This window comes from Carassius gibelio, chromosome B4 (assembly GCF_023724105.1).
Source record: "Carassius gibelio isolate Cgi1373 ecotype wild population from Czech Republic chromosome B4, carGib1.2-hapl.c, whole genome shotgun sequence".
Lineage (NCBI taxonomy): Eukaryota > Metazoa > Chordata > Actinopteri > Cypriniformes > Cyprinidae > Carassius > Carassius gibelio.
The window spans coordinates 14,047,283-14,073,682 of NC_068399.1; the positions used below are offsets into that span (position 1 = coordinate 14,047,283).

Consider the following 26,400-nt stretch of genomic DNA (forward strand, 5'->3'; position numbering starts at 1 on the left):
GACTTCAATATTTATTGCTTTGTTAAAGCTAGTATTTACATTCGCAGTGTGTAACTTACTCTTCAGAACACCTCTGGATACCCGTGTGTGTGTGTACGGCTGCTGCTAAGCACATTCTTTACGACAGTTAAATGTATATTTTGTTGTTTTTATGCGACAAAACATCGCATGTTTACGGCTCGTGTGGTCGCGCGCTTATTCCAGTAGAGGGCGGCAGAACGGCGGCCTGCTTTTAACCAGCTTTTAACATCTTATAAACGTCAAAATACCAGGTTGGTTAAAATACAAAAAAAAAAAAAAAACATGGAAAAATGTATATTATAAATTCACAATGGTATCTTAAGATGTTCTCCCTCCGAAAAAGAGCTTTGTCTTCATTTAAAGGGGAAATATTTTCTCAATCTGTGTTTGTAAAAAGTCGTTTGAGACAACTCCATCCAGTGACACTAATTTAGCTGTGCTGAATTAACCCCCTTCACCTTCCCAAACCACAGTAAACGTCTCAACAAGTGCAGGTTTCTTGACTGTTTATAAAGTTTGGTGGGTTAGCATGGCCCAGTTAGCCCCTAATGTTAACCTAATGTCTTTTGACATTAAAGCTAAGTGAAGTGTTTTGTGTTGCAGTAAGAGCCAGTCCGTGTTATCATGATGTCTTTTCCTGCGTCTGTATTGAAGAAAAGAATTATGTCAAATTACTTTTTTGAATTGTATTAAACAATTGGAGTTAGGGATGTCAACGATTAATCGATGATCGATTAATTGTCGATAAGAGATGCAATCGATTAAGGCTGTCGATGGTCGGTTAACCCATTCAATGTTGGGCTGCGTGCGGCTCATGCGCACTCAACATGTGCGAGCGGCTGTGAGTGACGGTGACGATATATAAAAGCATCATCATTCATTCACAATGTACAAATTAAGCTTTTAATGTGATTTAAACTTTAAAGTACATTAAAATAGAAACAACATAAAAGTTCTTCAACATTAAATGCAATAGAAATGTAGTTACTAATCATTTCATCAGATAACTGTTTTATATGGTGCGCTTTGCAGGGCTGCGGGACACAGTGACAGGACAGGTAGTCTATTCATTCCTACAACTTGTTAATTCATTCCTACGAATTATTAATGTGGCAATTGTCCATGTTTCATTAATTTTGTTCCCTAAATAACCCATGATTTAAGTGAAATAAGGGAACAAATTAATAAATCGAACGAATTCTTAATTCATGAAATCTTTAATTTCCCTTCCCATGTTTACCACAGTAAGAGATGCGAAAACAGTTATTAAAAGCGAAAGATAATAAAATAAACCTGGGAAATAAGAGGGTTAGACTATGAATATTTAGGAAAAGAAACAATGCCTAAATATACTGAATTTGTGGAAATTCGTGACCAACCGGCAAACCAGAACAAAGCCGCGTAAATGAAGACTATGGGGTCCAAAAGCATGGTCGCGATCTAACATTTTCCAGTTAACCTATTATTCCTCTAATAAACAAAGCTTTTATACCACACTTGTCATAATCAGATCTTATCATTTCTAAATAAATAATTGCTGGATTCAAAACAGCGATTAATAGGCGCTGTGACCGACACATTCCTGGAGCTATCACTGCTGTCACTAAACGGTGACGCCGAGCATCGTTCACAAGTTTCTGCATGGACACCTGACTAGGGCACAGGTTCTAAGCCCTTGGACAAAATGGGATGCTTTAAGGAAAATTTATAGCCTACTAAGTAATAGGCCCAACATAAAAATAACAATTTGTTTTCATGTGTTTTTTTTTTTTTTTTTTAAATAGGCAATGCGAAATATATCCGACTTAAATAGGCTAATTAAGATTAACGGATTTAAAACAGAAGTGTGGGCGCTCCATAAGTTCACAAAAAAAAAAAAAAAGGATGACAACGCATTCTGTTTGTTTGCTTTATTTTACAAGAGCACAAATCTTCTGTTTTTATTGTGAGTGTGCACAAATGAAAGTAAACACTTCTGCGGAAAATATATATTTTTTTTAATGTCTCAGCTGTTTCGATCGCCCTGGAGCCTGCTGCACACGTATATTCTAGCGATTCAAACTTACATCGCAGTCTGTTCATTATCAAAATAAAATGTCAACTAAACATTAAAAGGTTACACTGGTCAGTTTAAATAGACCGTAGTATACCGGTTCACTCTGCTGTTATGCCAAGGACGTTTTTGCTCATATGAAGAGGATCATCTTTTCCGTCTATATGCGAATGCGTGTTAAGTACAAGCCTAGTTTACATTATAAATAATAGTTTAACATTCAAATACATTGCGAATATGGAAACATTTCGATTTGTGCCGAATGAGACATGAGCAATAACCTCCAAATAAATCTAGCCAAAGCCGCGCTCGCTCATCCTCGTCTGCACGCATGCACTGTCACGATCTAATGCGCTGTATGCTGGATTTTTAAAAATCTGACATTTTCTAGGACAGAATCCAGCAGGATCAAATTAATGTGAGCAACTGTGTTTTGGTGCAGCAGCGCCGATGTAGTTCACTTAATGTGCAGCGCAGTCACACGCGCTCCACATTTCGGATAATTTTATTTTAAATACAATAATGTCAGTTGAAAACATTGCAATTGTGCTTTAAAATACAACAACGAGCACCACAAAACCATTTAAAGAGGCGCGTTCAGCGTTCTCCGTGCGGGATTGGAAACTGTCAACAAAGTAAAATGACCTCAAAAGTATGGCGCGCTCTCTTCATTTTATCAAATGATCATAATCTCATCTATTCATTTTATAATCCTGCTACTAGCATTTTATTCAGACTAAAACCTCTTTAATTCAAGTGAGAATTCGCGTTTTGTGTGTGTGTGTGTGGCTTTTGCACATCCTGTCATACCGCTGACTGCGTGCCTGCAATAGAGGCATTTTGCAGTATATGGTTAACGATTAATCGATTAATTGATCGTTAATTTAAACGACGATCGATCATGGAAATAATCGAAATTTGACATCCCTAATTGGAGTAGACTGTCACAGGGCCTCGGAGGGGTGCACAAAAGGATTCAAGGGTGTCCGTAGAAACGCTAAGATACATGTGTATTTTTAATTATTATTATTTCAGGGCTGTTAAAAGTGTAAAACTGCTAATTAAGTTATTTTATATTTGCGAATTTTATTTATATTGAATTTTATTGCATATTACGTATTTTAATAATGTTATTGTATTATTATTTTTATTTATTTATTTGTGTGTGTGTGTGTGTGTGTGTGTGTGTGTGTGGCTATAAATATACAGTGACTTCCATATTGGGACAGTAATGTATGGAGCCAGAAGAGTCTCAATAAAGATAAATGCACACACTACAGTCACATATGCACACACAGGATTCATACATGCACACACATGATTCATAAATACACACACAAGATGCACAAATGCGCACAAAATTCACAAATGCACACACAAAATTTAAAAAGCACAGAAGATTCACAAATGCATACAAAATTCAGAAATGCACACAAAAATCAGAAATACACACACAATTCAGAAATGCAAACAACATTTACAAATGCACTCAAGATTCACAAATGCACAGGACAAGATTCACAAATGCACAGGACAAGATTCAGAAATGTATTTCTGATGCACACACACATATATCTTGATTCACAAACTGCTTGCGGTCTGTGAACTTCACTGCATTTGTGTGTGAATTTTGAGACTCCCCTGACTTGGCTCGACACACAAATGCTTTTTTTTAAACAGGGAATGATCAGCAACCAATCAGATATCTCCCTTCTTTTAGCCAATCACAAGAATGCACCCCATGTGGGGGGATTGTTTACTTATAAGCCAATCACATGAACGTGTTCATACAGCAATTGTATTAAATTGTATGAAAATACAGATGTTTAGATTACAATTCAGGTTTATTTTTTATTATTTTTTACTAAATATAAATTTAAAAATGTCTCAATACATATAGCCCAGTGACTGCAGAAAAAAAGTAAACCATGGATTCATAAATTTGCAATAGGCAATTATTTCATTTTATTGAAATATTTTAATGAAAGTAAAAAAAAAAATTTTTTAAACCTTTTTGAATATTTAAATATATCTAAATATTATTTTGGATGCAATATAGAAGTCACTTTACTTATAATATTCAGTCCCTACATGAAGAGAGAGTCAGTGGTCCGCTGCGAGAGGAAAGTGGCTCTCTGGCTGCGAAAAGTGGGTTTCCGGCTGTCGTTCGCTTAGGAAAGTGAGTTGATCGCTGCGTGAGGAAAGTGAATCGTTCGCTCAACTTCGCTGCTTGAGGAAAGTGAATCGTTCGCAGAGGAAAGTGAGTCGCTCGCTGGGTGAGGAAAGTGAGTCGTTCGCTGCGTGACTCGTGAGGAAAGTGAATCGTTCGCTGAGGAAAGTGAGTCGCTCGCTGGGTGAGGAAAGTGAGTCGTTCGCTGCGTGACTCGTGAGGAAAGTGAATCGTTCGCTGAGGAAAGTGAGTCGTTCGCTGCGTGACTCGTGAGGAAAGTGAATCGTTCGCTGAGGAAAGTGAGTCGTTCGCTGCGTGACTCGTGAGGAAAGTGAGTCGCTCGCTGGGTGAGGAAAGTGAGTCGTTCGCTGCGTGACTCGTGAGGAAAGTGAGTCGCTCGCTGGGTGAGGAAAGTGAGTCGTTCGCTGCGTGACTCGTGAGGAAAGTGAGTCGTTCGCTGCGCAAAGTGGGTCGCTGGCTGCGCAAAGTGAGTCGCCGGCTGTGTGAGGTAAGTGAGTCGTTCGCTGAGGAAAGTGAGTCGTTCGCTGCGTGAGGAAAGTGAGTCGTTCGCTGATTGGCTTATAAGTAAACAATCCCCCACGTGGGGTGCATTCTTGTGATTGGCTAAAACAAGGGAGATATCTGATTGGTTGCAGATCATTCCCTGTTTAAAAAAAGGCATTTGTGTGTTGAGCCAAGTCAAGGGAGTCTCAAAATTCACACACAAATGCAGTGAAGTTCACAGACCGCAAGCAGTTTGTGAATCAAGATATATGTGTGTGTGCATCAGAAATACATTTCTGAATCTTGTCCTGTGCATTTGTGAATCTTGAGTGCATTTGTAAATGTTGTTTGCATTTCTAAATTGTGTGTGTATTTCTGAATTTTGTGTGCATTTCTGAATTTTGTATGCATTTGTGAATCTTCTGTGCTTTTTAAATTTTGTGTGTTCATTTGTGAATTTTGTGTGCATTTGTGTATCCTGTGTGTGTATTTATGAATTATGTGTGTGCATGTATGAATCCTATGTGTGCATATGTGACTGTAGTGTGTGCATTTATCTTTATTGAGACTCTTCTGGCTCCATAGTAATGACAGAATTGCTTTCTCTGCTGTGGAGTCAAGACATCCGCAAATATGATTAAAAGAAGACAACTACAGAATCATGTCACATTTTATTATTAGCTGTTTCAACACAACATTTGTTACCAAATAAAAATTACAGCACTTTTGGAGTTAATCCCACCCACTGATGTGAGCGTAAGTATTGGGATGGTTTAATTTAAGGCAGATGTAAAAGGTTAAAAGCTAGTATTTAGTTGCAGATCCCTTGTGTGAGTCTGCGACCCATAGAAATCACCAAACTTTTGGTCTTTAATGCAGTCAATTCCAGCTGTTGCTTGTTTTCGGGAGTTTCTGTCATTAGTCTCCTCTTCAGCTGGTGAAATTAATGTTCAATCGGATTTAAATCTGGAGATTGATTTGGGCAATCTAAGATTTTACATTTCTTTGCCCTGGTAAAGTCCTTGACTGAACTGGCAGGGTGTTATGGGTCATTGTCCTGATCCAATATGAAGTGCTTTCTAATGAGTTTGGAGTCATTTTCTTGAATACTGGTAACCAAGATGATTTTGTACCCTTCCAAATTCATTCTGCTACTGTCTTCATGCATTAATTCATCATTAAAATGAAGAGGTCCTGTTCTAAAGACAGCCATGCATGGCCATGCCATGACACCACATCCACCAATCTTTACAGATAAGGCTGTATGCTTAGTATCATTTACAGTTCCCTTTTTTCTCCACACTTTTGCTTTCCCATCACTTAGATAAAGGTTAATCTTTGTCTAATCTGTCACCCTTGGTGCTAACATCATTAGCACATTTACAGTGGACTCCATCCAGCTTTCTATAAATAAATCCCAGTATTGTAATATCCCTCTCTAGGCCCACAACTCTTTGTAAGTAGATTTTGGTAACACCTCATAGATAGAAACAAACTAACAGAGCATAACCTGCAACCAGTCTGCCATGAGACCAGCAAGCACTCGGATCAGGAGTCAAAATTGAAAAGCCCATCTGCTGGGGTGTTCCAGTGACACGGCCCTTGGCAGTCAGCTGAGGTCTCTTTGCAGCGGGGGCAGTTGTGTACATTGTTGTGTGTTTTGATTCCCCCAATTATTGTTCCTTCAGTTAGAGTGACGTGGCTGTATGTGGAATAATTAAGTCCCAGGACATCATGTTCTGAAATGATCAGCATGCAAACGGCACACACGAACACACAGAGTCTGCGGCTCTCTTGCACACGTGCGTGCTCACTACTTGTATGTGTCCTCCTATTGGCTATCTGAACCTAGCATTGGCGGTAACTGTGTAATTTAGCAAAAGTTTTTGTATCAAGACTTATGGGATTGTATTTCGATAAACAGTCACACAATAGCTTTCTTCTAAGGCAGCATCTGGATTGAAAATATTATTAGATTAAGAAATATTATTAAATTAATGCCATGCAAAATAATAAAAAATTTGACATTGTCACACAAAACTTTGATATTTTTGAATGATACAAAGGATGGTTTTGCAGAGATGCGTGCATAGTGCTATAACATGGTCCTCAAGTTAAAAGTAATTAAAAAACGTGTTTATATACCTTGCAATTGTTATTTTTGTTTTTTACATCCCACTGCCATGCAATGTTTTAAATGCAAAAACAGGGGCCAGATGTCTTTGACCTCATGGCTTGCATCTTTTGCAGAATTGTGTGCATGACTATATTATAAAAACAGTTAAACTTTTTAAAAACATATCTTGCTTTTTTTATTATTTCATTGCATCATGTCTTGCATTTTTAAATGTAGCAAAAGCTTTTTTCAGCGTTTTTGCATTCTACTGCTCTTTTTTCCATTGAATTTAAATAGAAATGTGACAGATGGACTCTTATTTTAAAATAAGTTAAAAAAAAATTTGTCTATACTTTGTGATTTTTGACCCACACTTATATTTTAAAACACAAAAAATTACATTCTGTGTCAGCGGCCTCTTAGCAACTAACTACTTACGTAGAGTAGACAATAGACAACCAGGTGTCTCAGATTTGGGAACTGTGCTACAGACTTCAAAACTAAACTAAAAGAGTGCGGTCATGCCCTTCACTTCTTGTTCATTCATTGCATCTCTTGCTACTCTGAACCTGCAGATCCGTCTCCAGAGGATTCACATAGAGGACTGCCATCATCCCCAGGCCTCTGGTTTCTAGAGACAGCTGACGCTATTTGGTATCATGTGCAACGTTAACACTCACGAGGGACGTTGCTCTTGGTTTGGTCTCCATGGAGCAAAATTATAATGACAAGCATCGCCTGAACAGCATCCTGAACCCAGGTGAATCTAAACGCAAAGCCTCTGTTTAGTAGATTTTAGGGTCAAGACAGTTTGCAAGTTTCCAGGTGTTCCATCTGTCACACTTTAAATACTCATTTGAGCCAGTGGGTTTACTTATTTACAGTGTATAGCGTAATATGGGAGCCAAATATGAGGAGCAATTCACCCTTCATAACCTGCTCCTTGTAAAAAAAAAAAAAAGATTAGTTCTGGGGAATTTTTATTATGATATCATACCCCACGACTGCCGTGAGTGTTGTTAAAGGCCAGTCTATCACAGTATTATTAGAAATCGCACACTTACGACCGCAGGCTACATTCCGCAATCTCTTTTACTTTTTCATCACACTGGAGTTGATTACTCTGTAATGGTGGGTTATGTGATTCTATGTGTGTGTGTGTGTTTGGTTGAAGGCAGCATTGGTGTGTCATGCACTTTGATTGTGGTTGTTTCTGGTTTTAAAATCAATTTGTTGAGTGAGGTTTTTTAGCATGCCTGTAGCATTTTTTCCCCACATATTGACTCACGATGAGAAGAATGTTCATGTTTTAAAGAATTGCTTTAGAGTTATCTCTCTCTCTCTCTCTACCCTCTCTTTGGGCGATTAAAAAAATATATGGACAATATACATGAGTTCCTGAAGCTAATACTTAACAACAGTAGATTATCTCATACATGCTGGGGAGGTTGTGAAAAACCAACAGAACCAAGTTCAACTTGCAAAAATATATACTTAATGTACTTTAGGAAGCGCCAGTTGGCTTCTTCAGACAAAAGACTTGAGCCACTGGGTAAAAATATATGTAGAGTCAATGCTAAGACAGTTAAAAAATTTTGACTTTAAGGTCTCCTGTTGTGCAAAACAATATTCGAAGACATTCTATTATTTCTGCTGTAATTATAATAAAGCTGATTGTTTTCAGATTATTTAAATACAATACAACATTTATTTATAAAGCACATTTAAAAACAACCAAGGCTGACCAAAGTGCTGTACATAGCAGAGAATAAAATGCAGAGCAGTACCGGACAAAAGAAACCACTGAAAAAAAATAAAACAAATAGAAAAAATAAGCAGTAATCGTATCAGAATCAATGAGCATCAAAAGCAAGAGAAAACAAAAAAGTCTTTAAAGAAGATTTGAAGATGGAAACTGAAGGAGCCAGTCTGATACAGAGAGGCAGACTGTTCCAAAGTTTTGGGCCTGCAGTCGCAAAAGCACAGTCACCTCGTTTTTTAAGCCTGGATCTAGGCACGATGAGAAGACAGAAGTAATTATTTCAGTTTTATTTTCATTTAGGTTTAGAAAGTTACTTGAAAGCCAAAGTTTAAGATCACTTAAACAGGCAAACAAGGGTTGTAGACCATTTTTATCATTATGTTTTAAAGGAAAAAAATCTGAGTATTGTCGGCATACAAATGGAAGGATACTTCATATTTATTAAAGATGGAAGCCAGAGGTAACAGATACAGAATAAACAATATGGGGCCGAGGATTGATCCCTGTGGGACTCCGCAGTTCAGAATGAATAGAAACAGGGAGTGCTGATATTATAAATGAATAAACCACGATTATTTTGTTGTTCCAGGACTTTCAAAAACTATGTTCTTGAATTCTTGAATATGTTTTATTTAGACGTGGTTTACTTGAATATATTAATATCAATGGATCTATTTAAATACTTTTAAGTCATATAGTTTAAACCATTTTTAACTGAAATTCTCAGTTTCTTCTATACTAGTGACACCCCAACCAATAATAATGCACATTATTATTAAATTGTTTTAATTAAATAATGTATTTTTACTCTAATTTTTTTTATAATAATAATTAAAATGGTTTCTGCATATAAAAGTAAAAATTATCCAGTGATATAGTGTGACAATCAGAAAGTGTCCAAACATAGTCTAACTTAATGTGCAATATAGAGTACAGTAAGTGCCTAGGATTGCTATAGATATGCACTTATACAATAAAGAAAACATAAAAACATTTTTAACAAGGATTTAATCCCTCCGACATGTGCACTAATCTCACACTTATTTGTAATCAACTGATGTAAACAATACAACAAGATGCATATGTACCCAAGACAGAAATGCTGTCCAATTCAGTCAGCTAATAGCATTTAAGCAGCCCATCTGTGCTGTTGCTCATGTGCTGCTCTTGTTAAACTCACACATGGCTTCCAATGATCTCTTTTTAGCGGCCAAATGAACCTTGGAAGGTGGCTTTCAACATGTACATTCACTGAAAGGAATCTTACTTTAACTACCAGGGAGTCACTGCATGTTTAAATGAAAAGCAATGCATGCTGATACTGTTGTGATTAATTATTCATGACCATCATTAAGCTACCAATGACATGCACCAATCAGCAGTTTGAATATACGTTGCCATGGTGAAGTGATTCAAATGTATGCAATATATGGAGATGAATAATGAATGGAATGTGTGCAGTCGTTTGATTTTAATGAGTCACAGTTTGACTCTGTTCACTGGTTCATAGCAGAACTGACATAAGGTTTATAAACACTTTGATTAGCATTTCCCCAAGGAATTAGAAGTGCTTGCAAGGCAGCAAAAGAATAGTGTTGTATAGGAAAGATTTGATTTAGACTTCTGGGCTGTATTTTATTTTAAGGTGTCATTGTTACAGTGTAAATACTCATTTAAGTACTGAGTAATATTAGTTAAATACATGTACTTGCTATATGGTTAGGATTAGGATCAGGGTTTGGCTCAGGGTTACTTGCATGTAATTTTGCATAATTAATTGTTATTATAATAAAGTGCTACCGACTTCTGTTCAGATTACTTGGTCAATTGTATGACATTTAGCACGTCTTCAACACAAGTATAGGCTATAATCAATTATGAGATATGCAAGGAAAACAAGACCAATCCCAATTATGCTATTAGATCTAGAGAAGAAGACTAAATGCAATTCAGTATGCAAATACAGATGATGCCATCTGTGTCAGAAAGTATGTTTTAGTAATCTTTAGGGCCTTTTAACAAATTGCTTAGGCCCCTACTTGATAACTACTGGCTTATTCACTATTAAACATCTTTTGGGGTGTTGAATGGAATGCTGTGGTATGAATTCCACACATTTAGCTTACACTTGCACTTCATGACACGTTTCATGGTGCTGTCACGTTTCATAATCACTCAATCAGCACGTGTTATCATCCACTAGTGCACGCTCTTACCTTGAGGTGACACTTGTTCTGTACCTTCAGAATAGGCCGCTTATATAAGCCCTGCTTTCCTGCGAAGCAAAAAGCGTGCCGCTCCTGCCCAACAGGGGGAGCATCACCTGGAGGGTCTGAATCTGCAGATGTACAGTTGGGTGGCGAATATGCCAGGCTGAGTGCTCTGCCCTGGGCTTCAGTGCCACTACTGCCCATCCGGGGACACTGGCAGGCCACCACCAATTCAGCTCACACCACTGCACAGACGCCGAGGGTCAGATGCTCATTGCGTTAGATGTTTCAGACAGTATGACTACATAACAACACCTTTGTTTAACCCACTGGTGCTCCTTATTTGGGAGTCACACTTGTGGTCTTCGTGGTCGAAAGTGACTGGAGACCTGAAATTTTATATATATAAAAATCTAATTTTTAAAGCCATCTGGTGGGAGTAGTATAAGTAAAGCATCTGCAATCCCATGGTTTAGCCACTAGATTCATATATAGCTCTATATAAAAGGAGTAAAAATTCTCTAGTTGATTTTAGACAAAAATACTTAATTTTATTAAGTTGTAGATCTATCTATTTTTTTTTGGTCTTATTCTCAAAGACAACATTTTGTAAAGGGTTAGATTTTCTTTTATTTCTTTTTTTTTTAAATGCTGATTTGAAGCATCAGTTTTCTAATTATTACTACAGTCAAATCTTAACACAGAGAAAGCATTTTGTTATACAAAACATTAAATATTCAATAAAAATGTAACTGTACAGGAATGTTTTATCAGTGCTTAATCCTTCTGGGTCTAAACTGATGTCAGCCTCTTATTTCAGATTTCTGACTCGTTTTGGCTACATGGTTATAGCCATACCAATTCATTTGAGTGTGTATAATTGTGTATGTGTGTGTGTGTAAGTGGATGTGTCTGTTTTGCACTGATGTTTTAGAGTCTAACCCCTTCCTTGCTGTCCACTTTTTGACTGCATTGTAGTTGCATATATGCTGTGTTACAGTCATACAGTTGCCCTACCATTCTGATGAAGCTGTGATTTTTAAATGAATAAAAAAACAGGGAGTGCTGATATAATGAATTAATAAACCATGATTATTTGTTATTCCAGAAATGTTCAAAAAAAAAAAATGTTCTTGAATCAAAATACTGACTTTTTTTGGGTCAAAAGTGACCTAAGAGCACAAGAGGGTAACATTAAATATATATATATATTAATGCAATTATAGAGCTGTCATTAATCAGATACTGTCAGTATTGATCACCTCTGCTGTATACTGTATAATGCAGTTATCACATCATCTCGATGTCTCCGTAAAACAGCTTGTCATTGTTATACCGTACATGAGTGATCCTGTGGAAGCTTCACTCTGATATTGTTATTGTACTGCAGTGTTCGAGAAACTCCCTCACACAGATCTATTTCCAAAAAGCAGGATTATGCATCTAGAATGAAAAGGCTGACACTGTTTTTGCAGAGATTAATATTCCTATTTGCATTCTGTTAATGGATGTTTCTTTAACTATGAACACGTTTAGACCTGTGGATTGTTATAAGATTCACTCTTAAAGCATACTTTGCACACTATTTTATTAAACAGTGACCTATGTAGTGCGTGGACATGCATGCATCAGAGGAGAATTGTGCTTGTGTGAGATGTTGTGCTTAAGTTAACAGCATTTTGCTTGTCATTTTTAACATTTTTTAAATATTTGTATCACTAATATCCACTAATGGGGGAGTCGTGGCCTAATGGTTAGAGAGTTGGACTCCCAATCGAAAGCAAGGCACTTGAGCAAGGCACTGAACCCCCAACTGCTCCCCGGGCGCCGCACATATACCTTGATATTTCTTTGTTCTTCATGGTCTTCACTGATACTGCTTTGTTCTTTGGTAAACAAGTTCACCAACTTTCCCCTAAAAAACACTATTAAGCCTAGAAATTGTTGGGGGAAAAATTCTCTTTTTCAGTGACCTTGTTACACATTACAACACTTTATTTTAAGGTGTCCTTGTTACACAATGTTACGTGTATTTACTTTTATAATAACAATGAAATATGCATAATTATATGCAAGTAACCCTAAACCAAACCCTAGTCATATAATTAGTAATAACTTTTAATTAATGTTACTCAGGTGTGAGACATTACAAAAAACTTTAAGAAACCAGATATGTGAGAATCAAGATATTTTTTTTCTTTGTAGTTTTCTGTATATTTACTGGCACGGCTGAAAACTCTCTTACGCTGTCCTTCTTCCTGATACTGATACAGATTCCTGAATTCACACAGAAGTGATGTGATAGATGGTGATGAATGAATGGGCTGAGGACTTTCTCCATCGCTGTTTGCCTGGATCTGGCTTTGCTCCAGAGCTGAAGGGACTCAGAGCTCAGAGGGTCCCTGTACAGCTCCGGTGGATTACTGTAAATCGATCGCACAATTGATGGGGCTCCAAGCTTTCCCTTGGCCTGACAAAGACAAATGCACGTAGTGAATAATGATTAAAAAACGCTAACAGTACCTTTGCCACAGATCAAATACTTTCACAGAAATCTGTCTGAGGACTATCTAATGGAGTCATGAGATTTTTTCAGAGCTCACTATATATCCAGTCTGTTTAGTGATCTTTTCTCATAGACTGACGCTTTGCTCTGCAGCGAAGCTCTAGCGCTCACGGACACTATCCTTTACGCTGAGTTGGTTAGCTTTGTTCGGCATTTGTTGCCTAGCAACGTGTTTTCCCTGCCCGGTTTAATGTTCTGCTTCCTCAACATTGGAGAGTCATGTATGTGCGCGTTTTGTGTCTTTCGCCTAAGAGTCGGGTCAAAGGATGGAGCATTACCCTGAGAGTGCACAGTGCATGTGCAGATATGCTTTATACAATTATACATAGGAATGTAAATAACTGGACTGTATATTGCATGTTGCAAGGAAATATTCTTGCCTGGCTGTCCTGATCTTCAGTGCTCTGTACCGCCGATCAGAAGGCAACAGTTCTAAGAGGATGTGGCCTGGATGTCAGTGGTCCAGAGAGTGATTTTTACAGCCCTATTCCTCACTTTGGATGCGTATAGTTTAGGAAGAGGTGTACCAATGATTCTCTCAGCAGTCCATCCATCCATCCATCCATCCATCCATCCGAAATTTGTCAACCAGTACAGATTTTCATCTGTCATCTCTATTGCGGTTACATGCTTATGTGACGTTTCTGTGCTACGTGGTCATGAAAACCTATTCTTTGCAGACTTTTTTAACGTTTAAAGGAGGGCTGTAAAGAGATTAAAAACATTTAATCTAATTAATTACATGATGTGGCAGTGATTGATTAAACTAATTAGGCACATCAAATTTGGCTGAGAAATGACTCCCAAAAGATAATGTAAAGTCATCGTTGTGTAAAGCATCAAATAGACATTACAAAAAGCAGCTTCTGCAAGAAATATTTTGATTGAGTCAACATAAAATGTATTACACAGAGTCATCATGGAAAGAACGGGTGCATTGGATCATGGGGGCCCGAAGTGTCCATCAGTTGTACCCTTTGAAATCCTTCATTCTGAGGGGCCCTTTGAAGTGGCCAGTGTTTGAGCACTTTGTTTTGGAGCAACCCTTCAGTATGACGGCTATGATTGTTTTCTTTCTGAAGTGCCCTTCGGAGGGCGATATATCCTGTTAGGAACACTTAGGAAGTCATTCATTCATTCATTCACTTGATTCGTTCAAATGGCTGATTCATTCAGGAATTAAGTAAATTGTTCTCTTTATGAATGGTCCATTGAATCATTAGGCTTGTTCGACTTGAAGTGGATCATCACCATCAGACCGTTCGGTATATGACATCAAACTACCACGAGCTATAGCGAGCGGAAGGCTCTGTGTGCTTTTTAATTGCTCTCGCGGTACTTTGATGTCGCACACCGATCTGTCTGTGCAGTGCGGCTTCAAATCCAACGAGCCTAAATGTTCACCCAATTCATTAAAAACAGGGATTGAGAAATGAAATGCCGCTGTGTGTTTCTTGGAGACAAACAGTACTGCTTTATCCTTATAATTTTGTTGACAAAATTGAGCAAAACAGACAACATTGTGTCTAAAATAACACAATATTAACTTCTTATTTATTTAACAGTTGCGTAAGATCAGTATCACATTGGTACTCATGTGATATTGCTTAGATATAGCATATGATGTAAACACGAGACAAAATCACCAAAATCACCAACAGGGACATTTTTTCCCTATATTTTGAACTCTAGGCTCCATCAGCCAGTGAGATGTTACCTCATATTTGTCATGAATAAGCTGAAAGAAATGTCAGATGACCCGAAAAAGTCTGGGGCGTGGCAAGTGCGTTAAATGCGTTAAGAATTTTAACACGTTATTTTTTATAATTAATTAATCTAATTAATGTGTCCTTTCACTATGCATGCGCTGTCTGAGAGACTGTTTCTGAGCGCCGTCAGAGAGGCGCATGCACACGAAGACAGTGCTCATAAACCATGTAAGGATTGAGATTTTAAGATTTTAAGATTTTTTTTCACCGTTTTATAGGCCTTATATGGTATCTTAAGTAAAAGCAAACAGCTTAGTAAGAAAACACGTTTAACAGTATATTGGATCCAGGCAGCTCTTAAAGTGACAGCAGTCTGATATTCCTGTTGTCTGTCGTTCATGTTAATCAACAACAAAAGAGAGAACATTTCTCACTGCATTTGACTAAATCACTTTGTAACTTTCATAAGAATAATCAATTATTTAATTTATTCAATTTATTATTAATTAATTAATTTAGGGTATTATTAGTTCTTTTGTGATATTGACACTGGTGACAAGAATTTTCTATAGCATACATATTTTTTTCATGAAATTTCTATAGCATTTAAAGCCATGATGTATATTGCTACCCTGATATAAATTTATATCGGTCTATCCTTCTGTCATTCTATCATTCTATCTTTTTGTCAATATGGTTCTTTTGTTTTATCTATCAAAAATAATTGCAAATTAATTATTCATTATTAAAAAAATATGAATTGGTATAGCAGGTGCAACAGATGTTGTTTTGGTTCTGATTAGATTGTGAGGTCTGCAGGTGTTGAGCTGGTGGGTGGATGCCGGTGACTGTTTTCTCCTGTCATCAGCTAGCGGTAAACAACAGGTGGTGCAGTGCAGAAAGAGTAGAGGCTGTATTCCTTCTGCGGAAAGCTATTCTCAGCTTCATTCTCCTATAGATCCACAGATCCACTGCAATTTCACAATGCACGCCCTCAATGAGAACTGACAGCACATACCTCCAATCCATCAGACTGGTCCAGCCATCTCTATTATTCTGTCAGTTTCAAATATAGGCTATATCGGGAGAGAAAAGACCACACCAACTAGCATGGCTCAAGCAGTGCCATGTTCATCTCCGGTCGCCACCCACAACTCACATCTTTAACTGTTATTTGAAAAGACAGATTAGATTGCATCTCTTCTGCTGGTGTCCTGCTGCAGCAGACAATCTGTTAAATATTGCTTTATAACAACAGGACATCTATTTCACATTCTAATATGTGATGATTCAATAGTGTTGCTTGCTAAAGTATTATTTTTTATGCATGAAACATACCTTAATTTTTTTTTTTTGTTTTTTTTTTGTTTTTTTAGGAGAAGTGCTTTTGCTTTTTAAGTAATTAGAAAGTGTTACAAATGATCCAAAATGTCTTGGCAACAAACTGAAATAAATTAAAGGTAAGCTAAAACTGAATAAAAAGAACAAAACAACATTTCTACAACAACTGCAAACTAAAATTATAACTGAAAATCGAATTAGTTTGTGGTGTGAATTTCTTGAAATACTGTAAACTGAGAGGGTTTTGTTTTAAGCTTTGTAAGATCTGTATTCATTTAAAGATATGGAAAAATAGATTTCAGTTGTTTAAACGTAAAAAACTTTTTCCACTATGCTTTAAGACTCAGTGCATATTTTTCCCTTGTGATTGATGTTGTGTGGTTTTCTCTATAATTAGTTTTTCTATCTCAGGTGTAACACTTACTGTACAGAATCTGAACTTTGTGTGTGTGCAGAGGCGGATGTGAGTGAAACGAGAGTGAAGACAGTCTGCATGAAGCAGTCTCCATGGTGGCAGTGTGTGTGTGTGTGTGTGTGTGTGTGGGAGTTTGGACACAGCACTGTAAATGAATGAGTGTCTACAGCATCTAAGCTTTTTAAAATAAATCTTTAATGTCAGACTCAATCGAATCACTGAAAGCACCTTCGGAGGTGGTCAGGGAAAGATTCTGACAGAATCTACAGAAATGCAAATGCTGATATGTTTTCATTTTCCATATACAACTTTATTGTCTAAATAATACATAAGTGGTGCTTTCCATTAGTCTTGTTTAAGAGGTTCAGAGTAGTGTGACATAGCAGATGACTGTTGATGACTTGAACTTTTCAAAATGTACATGACTGGTACAAAGTTTAGGGTTTGTATGGTTTTTTTAATGTTTTGTAAGGAAGTCTTATGCAAACCAAGGCTGCATATTTTTAAAGAAAAATAAAAAATACGAATATTATAGTGAAATTTTTTGTTTTGTATCTTGATATTTTTTTTTATATGTATTACTCTTGTGCAGTCATTACACTAGACTTCAGTGTCAAACTGTCCTTCAGAAATCAGGTGTAAGAACAGATTTTTCAGTGCTGAATATTATTTTTGTGAAACTGTGATTCATTTATTTTTCAGGATTTTTCAATGAATAGAAAGAGCAAAATAATAGTATTCTTTGCAATCTATCAAAAGCATAAATGGCTTTACTGCATCCTTGCTGAACAACAACACAAAACCTTAAAATAAATAAACAAATAAAATACACTCCTCAGACTTTTGAACTGTGGTGTATAAATGAAAATAATAATAGGTAATATTATGAAAATAATAGTGTTTATTTATTTATTTTTTCGCCAGGCAAAAATCATAAACAAATTGCTTCAGAAAAGTAATATTATTTTCTAAAAAACCCTAATAAAAAAGTATTAGCAATACTTTTTTAAACACCACAAAATATAATTGCAGAACGCCCTTTTAATATCACATTAAGTCAATATTTTAACCTTCCTGAGATACTTTGAAAGAAGCAATGAGACTAATGTTTTTATATGCGTGTAAATTTCTTGATACCCTCCAAACATAGAAATTTCATCTGAAGCTCTCATAAACTAATCTCTTTCCATTTCTGTCATGAAATGGATTGTATTTCATGGCAGATAAATACCCCATGTTATTCATTAAAGCCATCCAGCAAGCTGCAAAGCTGAATAATTCGATTTAAGCAGCAAAAACTGAGGAAAAGTGGCAAGCAGTTATATATTTGTATAGCCATAATCCTGTTAATATCCTAAAATAAATTCAGTGTCAGAATATTGCTGTCAGATCTTCTGTGTGGAGGTCTGGTGTGTGGTAAGTGGTGGTCCTGTGTGACAGAGATCTCTGTGTGACTGCTGTGACAGACGGCAACAAAGGCTCTGCGCTCCCCATCGATCTCACAGCGTGTGAGGGACAGCTCTTGTCAGCGAGCTCAAACTTATCAAGAGGGTTTACCTACAAATAAAGCTGAAATGGATGAAGGTGCATTTGCCTTCTCTGAGAGTATATGCCAGTCTTCTTTATACTTTCAAACTAGAACAAGAAATGTTTACAGTAGATGGTAACTTTTTTTAAATAAATCTTTTACAATAAAGACATCTTACTTAACTTTAAAGGGACAGTTCACCCAAAATGAAAAGTCTGTCATTCATTACTCCTTCTCATGGCATTCCACAAATTAAAATAAATTAAGATATTTTTGATGAAATCTGAGAGCTTTCTGATCTGCATAGACAGCGATGCAGCTGACACATTCAACGTCCAGAAAGGCAGTAAAGACATTGCTAAAAAAGTCCATGTGACATCAGTTTTTCAACCCTAATTTTATGAAGCTACTGTACAAGAATACTTATTGTGAGCAAAAAACAAACAAAAATAATGACTTTATTCAGCCGTTTCTTCTCTTGCATGTCAGTCTTCAATGTGTGTTCACAACAGTACCATGACGCATGAATTTAAAAATAACACATTATTTCTATTATGAAACATAAATATTTTTACATTTGGAAAACAACAACAAACAATCAATCATAATAATATTTATATGTATATGCTAAAATATAACAACAATAACAACAGCATGAAAATAACAATAATAACAATTATTGTTGTTGTTTTAGAATCAAATTTGAAACAATAAATCTCATAATAATAATAATTATTATTATTATTATTGGTTTATTATATTATATTATATTATATTATATTATATTATATTATATTATATTATATTATATTATATTATATTATATTATATTATATTATATTATATTCAGATGTAATCTATTGTTTTGTGTGTGTGTGTGTGTGTGTGTGTGTCTTCACTATGTTACCCAACAGCTGTAGCAAAAATTGCTTTTTGTTTGGTTTTTATTGCCTCATATTGAGATTTTGATTTAGACTTCTGAGAAAGCAGGAGCAGTGTGAGACTTCTGACAATATTCAGAGCTCAGTAGAAAACAGTCTTGTCCAGCATGAGACAGTCAGCGTGGTCTATAACATGCTTACTGTATATCCACAGCATGGGGTCCAATTAAAAATGCCCTCTTTAGTTTCCGATTGCCATGCTGTGTGACATAAAGGTTAATATCTCCCATGAACTTATAACTGTGTATCCCTGCTGTTTTACCAGGGAAGAGCTGACTGTAGCATCATTTGAGAGCGTGACGTCTGCCTGTGCGGCCCAGACAGAGAGACAGGGCTTCCCCCTGACACCAGCATCGATTCTCCCGCTGAAAGACTCTCGTTTCTATCCTGTAGTATCGATGAATGATTCATGAGGCTGCATGGCGAGTGGAAATTGGCAGTGTGCTTTGGACAGAGAGATTGTGTGAGGATCACACGGGCAGAGATTAGCCACTGCACCTATTTTCAGAGACGGCTCGTGCCCGTGGACCCATGAGGGGCATCAGTATAAAATCTGCTTAATATGTTGAGCTCATTAGCCTTAATGTTTTTATAATGGCCAGATGCTTGAATCTCGTGTACACCACAGCAAACGGCCCCTGGATAGGATTTGTGCTACTGAATTAGCTCCTGCAGTAGACCAGATTTCTTTTCGTTGTACCACTTTTTTGTTTTGGTGCTGCATTGTAACAGGATCATTGATCAATCATTCGATGTTTGTCTCAAATATTGTTATTTTAGGCAGTCAGATTTTTGGGATCTGTTTTAAGGGAACCACAAGTGAGAAATTTGGGTTATGCACAATGACGCATTAACGCTATAACCCAAAGTGGGTGTCTCTCTTAAAGTCAATTAAAATTGGTTTAACTCAAAATTATAGAAGTTCTGAAACCCCTTTAACTGTGGTAAAATGACTGTATTTGGGCGGCTTATTGCTTTTATAAAACAGTGGAAACAGCTATGTAATAAAACACACTTACAGTATAATTGCACTGATAAGACACCAATGGTTATGTTTATTGATAATAATAATAATCTAAACACAAAAAGTACTTTTCACAACAACAACAAAAAAAAAAACCTTGAGGTACAATGAAATCCGAAAGTGTCAATGTGTGTGTATGAAAATCCCTGTTTGCTTATTTTAATGGTTATTTGTTAATTAACTAATTTATGAATTACCTTTTTTATTAATTAATAATTAAAAAAATTATTATAGAGATGAGATTTCTTTAAATATTAATATGTAAGCCTCTCCTTAAGACAATTTATATTTTGTATATATATATATATGTGTGTGTGTGTGTGTGTATGTATGTATAAAAATTAACCCATTGCATCTCAAATAGTACCACAAACCAAACTTTATATGTACTGGTGAAGAACATTTGCGATACAGTGGGTTATTTTTATTTTAACTTTATTATTTTTTTTTTACATCTTTAATTTTTCATCAAGTGTTTCTCAGTTTGAATATTTTAGTGAGATATTCACATACACATATATTTATTTCCGTATTTTTTCATGTTACTTTGTTTTTATTCAATAAAGTTCCTTTTCTTGTCTTTACTTTGCAAGTTTAGCCAACACTTCCTTTTTTTCAAGCTTCTGTTTTTATGCACACTTCAAGACCATTTCTAGAAGCTCTGTTGCTGGACAATCAAAAAGTACGGTGTATCCTAAACTGTGCTTAACCCTCCAGCTCTGCTTTAATGTGTGAACTTTAGCCTGAGACTGTCCCAGATGGATGTGAATGCTGTCCCCTCTTTCTGTAATAGTATTTTTCATCTAAGAGGGCCCACCATTGGGCTCAAATGTTTAGTAGTGTTGTTTTTCTCTGCTTGGATGAATCTGTTCTAACGGAGGGCATGAGATGAGTTACAGCAAAAGATAGGAACCATGTGTAACGTATAGCCACATAAAAACCAACAAAAAAACTTTTATTGACTTGCGAAACCTAATCCATCATCTCAGTGGCTCAGCACGTACAATCACAAGGGTGTGAGCGTTACTCTAAACAAATAAGTAATCATAACGGTACATTAAGCCACAGGATACACAGATCTATATTACAGCCATAACTTTGTTTAATTCCTTTTTTAGCGCCAGTGTCCTTGGAGGCTTTTCTTGAAAAGATGTGTTGTCATGGCTGCAGTATGTCAATACCAGCGCACCCAGCTGTGCAATGCCATAGAGCTGTATCTATGAGCAGAACGGAGCCCAAAACAAGACTGGTGAGTCATCATTGATGGGAGTGGGGAAGACCTCGCTAGAAATCTAGGCTGAAATCCCCTTCCAGCTCTGAGAGAGAGAGATAGAGAGAGAGATGATGGTCTAGGGAGCTGTATTTTGCAGATACTGCAAATCGCTTGGGACTTTTGTTGAGGAAGGATAATGTGGGGAAATAGCAGCATGGAATACTACGAACATGTATAGTGTAATACCACAACATTTTTTGAAACCTTGGATGGTTGCATTAAGAAAAAACACGCAGAAACATGACAAGCAATTATTACCATGTTTTAATGAAAAATAACATGTTAATATTGTATTTTTGTATGGTATTCTTACAAGTAAGTACCTATAATGTATTATACTTTAAAAATACTATGCAATTTCCATGTTTCCTTTTTTATATAGTGCATGCTAATGTGGTATAAATCATGAAAATATGGTATTACCTTGTCGCTGTGTATTGAGTAGATGCACAATGGTAATACTTTGAGGTGTTTTTGTACAGTAAGTTTCATTACCAGTGTTTCTAGTAGAACATTTTTGTTTTTCATCAAAGATACTTTGGCTTGTTCACATGCAAAGAAGTACCAAAATGTACCATGTTTCTTGATGTGGTGGCATGGTAATATCATAGTATAAATAATGAAAACACGTGTAACATGCACGTTAATACCATGGATACCTTTTGAAGCACATAACTTCAAATATTTCACCCATACAGAAGTACCGAAATTTACAGTGGTCATCTGGACATTTACTACAGTAGTCCTATGGTACTTTTGGAAGTGCTTTGGTTCTGTTTAAATACATGGATTTAAGTACAACAGTCTTTGAGACCTTGTGTGATACCTAAGTTTAAATATTGGATAGGATTAGGGATGTAGAATATGATAATATGCTTTTATATACTAATAAACTGCCAATATGTTAATAAAAGGCATGCTAATAATCAACTAGTTAATAGTGAGAATTGGTCCCTTTACTAAAATGTTACTGATATGAGATACTTTGAATTGTATGATAAAAAATGTGTATAATTCATAGTATTTGAGTATGATTGTGTGCTGAGGTGAATATAAAAGCACAATGGTGTTAACCTCTGATGCAATCACTGAACCATTTGTAATTGATAGCAACAGAGTGCAGCTCTGTTGTGATTCGTTTGTCATTTACTCTTCTGAGCTCAGTGTAATATTTATATAGATTGGATATCACTTTCAGTAACCATCACTATTGTTGTCAGACCAGTCACGCATTTGCAAACAGTTGACACCTCTACATGAACGCGTCCTAATTCGAGCTGATTGCACACATTCACTGAGTCACAGTGTCTGAGGGAGTTTGCTCTCACACTGCCGATCAGGGACTATGCTAATTAGCATTAGTATATATTTTAAACTTCTTCCATCTATGTGCGTTAAGTGCGGAAATCTGGTTCCTCCTCAAAATCGGGTTAGCATACATTAGCCTGATAGCTTGACTTAAACTTCTCTGTAATCAAACAAACAAAAAAAAACTGTCTCATTGATAGCATGTGAATGTTTGTATTGATCTGAATAGATACATTAACAGCCATCTATTCAAATTAAAATGTTTATCGCACCAAATCTTCTTACTGAAATTAGTCTTGCTGTGACCTTGCTTTGATGTTTCCTGTTGGAGCATCTACTACTCTATTGTTTCACCTGTGGGTCTATGCATCCATCCTTCATCTAGCCATGGTTTATTACATCAAAGCATTTTTACCAACTTGGAAGATCATTTATGGCAAATTGTCTTTATGGTTCTTCACACCAAGACATTTTTCCCTCTATTATCCACTTTAAAACCTTCTTAAAGATCCTCATTCCTGCTTCCTGTCCAGAATTATTGCTGGAAAAGCCATCGTGTGCTCTTTGGAATGACCTAATCTATCTCAGCTCCAAGCGGTATACACTCTCACCGGTCCCTATGGACAGTCATACCGTATCTTGTGATGAGATTATCTCCTTCCTCCTCCGACCCTCCCCCTATCAAAAACCCAACATACCTCATTTCCTAGCCAACACTTGGTATTCTCTCCATCTCACTGGAGACTCATGTTCACCCGTTCATGCTACCCTCCTGCTCCGTTGTGGATGATCTTTGTGTCAAATCTCCCAGGACCTTACTGTGCTCTCACCCGAATGATTTCTAAATTATTAATCCCATTCTGCCATTGGAATTCTCTATGGATTGCCAAGCCAACGCCAGAGAAGCTTTGATGTTGAGGTTGAATAGGGCCTGAGCAGTTGGGAATACTTCAGCCAATTCAAGGGGTGGGGAATTATTGTGTTGGCTGGATCTTTAGCTTTTCTAGACTCCTTTTCCGCCATTTTCATTATTGTTTTGTCCATAAATGGGAAGCAAGCATCTCAATTGAAATGTTGCCTGCTTTGGCACACCCACACCGTTTTATATAGATTTCTCATTGACGTCAATTCATACATGACTATTCTCTGTAAATGGATTCCTTGTGACTGTCTTAAGGGGATAATTAAAGCAAAAATAATTAAATTTCTCACTTTAATGTCTTTCCGGACACAACAGTCTTCTGTGGATTAGGGGATATTTTGAAGAATGTCCAGAGAGCTCTTTCCATAACGAGGACTGGGTTTGGCAAGACTGCATTCTGTTTAAAGTCCAACTTTAGTCTAAGTCCAAGACCATATTTTCACACTCTTTGTCTTTTCGTGGACTCGGACCCAAGACCAAGTCTGGTCTCAAGTACACTGCATCTGTTTCGCAGCCTGTGCTGATTCTCGCACATGATCCACTCTTTCATCCATTAGTTTTGACCCTTATTCAACTCGGGTCAATATTCAAGTCTTCTGAAGCAGTATGACAGCCTCATTATTTATGAGGAACGGACTGAAATGTTAAATCTCATGCATTTGCGTTCAGTTCAAATATGCTATATCACTTCAGTACCTGGATAAGCATTACAAATATATAGTGCAGTACAAATAGGCCATATTTGACATCAGTGATGTCAAACCTGATTGGTTTTCATGTCTCAACATTGATGTAAAAGCTGATACAATGCATCTCGTTGTACTATATTTAAACTGCACGTACACAAATGAGATTTGAGAGCTATGGAAGATGGGGAAGATTTTTCATGGAGAACGGATTAAAACAGTTGAAATGTACAGAGAGGCTATGTTTATGTCTATTGTTGAAGATTACAGAAAGTCAGCAATGACACGAGGACGAGTCAATAATGAGAGAATGTTACATTTTGGATGAACTGTTCCTTTAAGAACTGTTTAACATACAAAAGACTGAGGATCAATCTAAGAACATATCTCTCAACAAAATCAATTCCTGTTCAGAGCAAAGTGGCAGAGATTTTTGAAGGATGACTCATTCTTATTGATATTGAGGTCTCAGCCCTTGTGACACTTCCACCATCAAACTCTCATAAGAAGTGAGAAATCAACTGTCACATGTAGGAAGCATTAAGACACCTTTAGAGGAAGCTTGCGGCTTCCATTAAAGTGAAACCGCTCTATATCGTGCTCTATCTCTCTCTCCTATTTCTCCTTGAGCAAAGATTAATTCTGCAGTTCTGCTCAGTCAGGTACATCACTCCAGTCCGGTGCTCTTTTGGCCAGACTTCCTTCTCTGCTGCCAAACTGTGAGTCTCTAAGGATACCTGACTAGAGCCGGCTAGACGGAGGTATTCTGAGCTAATCTGTGTGTGTCTTCAGCAGAAGTAGTGTGTGTGTGAGCACTATATTTATTACTAGGTATAGTTTTATTGTGTGTACACACCTGAAATGCTTATTTTTGGCATTGTTGCTGCTTTTATCGATAGCTATTGAAGAAAAAGGAAATATAGAGATGTGCAGAATATTTATGATTGAGAAATGATGCAAACCAGAATAAAACATGCATTATTATTATAATATGTGTATAAATCAGTTTGTGTAGAGTAATAATTCAACCTGTTTGTCACATATTAGTCCAAGTTGCAGGAATGCTGTTCAGCCTAATTTAACCCCTAGGTTAGACATGAATATGTGCTTTCATAAAGGTACAGTACAAATACCCCTTAAATTAATTCCAGATGGTGAATGGGTCATTGACGTATAAGGGTTTTTGATAGGACAGCTTTAATATACAAAAAAGAATCATATCTACTGTAATTGTTCAAACTTTAAGAATGCTGTGTACACATAAAGTCATATAAAATTTTAAATTAAGTTATTTTAATGATTTTTTTTTTATCTAGATGAATTGGCCGTAGCCTTGAAAAATGTCATGTGGTGCGACTATGATTTATATTAAAATTAATTCATTTCCTTAACATGCTTAACAAGTTCTTAGTAATGAAAGTGTTTAGAAACAAAGACATTTCATAAAGCAGACATCATCAGACAATGTTTGTTTGTATATTATGATGGGAATATAAATACAAATGTTTTGCAGTTTTGCACAGAATTACCAAAGACTTTGGAAAATATGGCAAACAGTGCATAAATAAAAATAAATTTAGGGTCATTTCAAAGATGTTTAGAAAACAGCAGTCATGTCCAGACGGTCACATCACATGATATTGTGGCTCTTACAGAAAAATACAAATAACTTATGTTTTTTGAAAAATTTAAGTGAGTACATACATGAGAGAGAAACTTCATATATATGGTATGTATCTTTTTATGCATTTAAACCAATTTTTTTTATGGAAAAATGCAATCGGACAGAAAATTTAGATGTAACACCACTGACCCAAATATTGCCCCCCAAATAGACAGTTTTTTAACACT

The 26,400-nt window shown here is 36.4% G+C and overlaps 1 long non-coding RNA gene across 1 annotated transcript; it reads left to right on the plus strand.

Moving 5' to 3' along the window:
* The first annotated feature begins 20 nt into the window (after positions 1–20).
* LOC127956642 (uncharacterized) lies at positions 21–13,782 on the plus strand. The gene is made up of 3 exons (XR_008153610.1): positions 21–272; positions 7,440–7,624; positions 13,110–13,782. It is a non-coding gene; the product is annotated as an uncharacterized LOC127956642 (long non-coding RNA).
* The last annotated feature ends 12,618 nt before the right edge of the window (positions 13,783–26,400 follow it).